The sequence below is a fragment of the Rutidosis leptorrhynchoides genome, chromosome 9 (assembly GCF_046630445.1).
Source record: "Rutidosis leptorrhynchoides isolate AG116_Rl617_1_P2 chromosome 9, CSIRO_AGI_Rlap_v1, whole genome shotgun sequence".
In the NCBI taxonomy this organism is placed as follows: Eukaryota; Viridiplantae; Streptophyta; class Magnoliopsida; order Asterales; family Asteraceae; genus Rutidosis; species Rutidosis leptorrhynchoides.
The window spans coordinates 141,933,502-141,934,674 of NC_092341.1; positions in this window are offsets into that span (position 1 = coordinate 141,933,502).

The following is a 1,173-nucleotide window of genomic DNA, read 5'->3' on the forward strand; positions in this document are numbered from 1 at the left end:
ACAATTGTTGTAATTAAATATGTATAGATATATACATAAATATAAATATAAGTATATGTAATAAATTGAAATAATAAAATACAATTTAGTCGTTAGAATTAAATATATAAAATAAGATACAAGATAATAAAGTGGTTATTAAAATAAGGCTATATATAAATATATATTATTTCTGTAAATAATTATTTTGATATGTATATTGGAATATATATAAAAGGTATGAATATTATATGTTATTATATATAAATATTAAATATTACATAATTAATAATAGGTAATATTAATATATTAAATTTAATTACAAGTTAAAATATAGTTGTTGTATTATTACTTTCATTATTATTAATATTAATATTAATATTAATATAAGTATTATATATATATATATATATATATATATATATATATATATATATATATATATATATATATATATATATATATATTTTGTAATATTATTACTATTACTAATGTTATTGATATCAATATTAACATTATTAATATCATTATTATTATTTATTATCATCATTAATATAATTATTAATATTATTATTATTAATACATTTATATATACTAGTTACTAATATATATATATATATATATATATATATATGTGTGTGTGTGTGTGTGTGTGTGTATATATATATATATATATATATATATATATATATATATATATATATATATATATATATATATATATATATATATATATATATATATATATATATATATATAATCAATTCAATCAGTGTAATCTGTTATACTTCAACATCAACTTTTCAAATTTTTCTTCATTTCTATTTGTCTGTGATATATTGTCGACTCATACACACTTACTTTCACCAATCATTCCACCAACTTGTTTCATCCGTGAGGTTGGTTTAATAATGAAACTATGACTGTGTTTCTTTTAATAAATATCTACTCTATACACATACTTGTACAATATCATGTAAACGATCATTTTTAATTTTCTTACAACAATCAAACTCACCACCGGTTACACCATTCTCACATTCACCACCTTCGAACCATCCACCCTAAACCACCCTACCGCTATATTTTCCTATTTCAATTTCAATTAACCTTGATCACCACCATGTTTAATCTCGAACCATAAACCACACATCATCACTCTCAGTTACCTCCTATCCGACCCATCACCGCCAC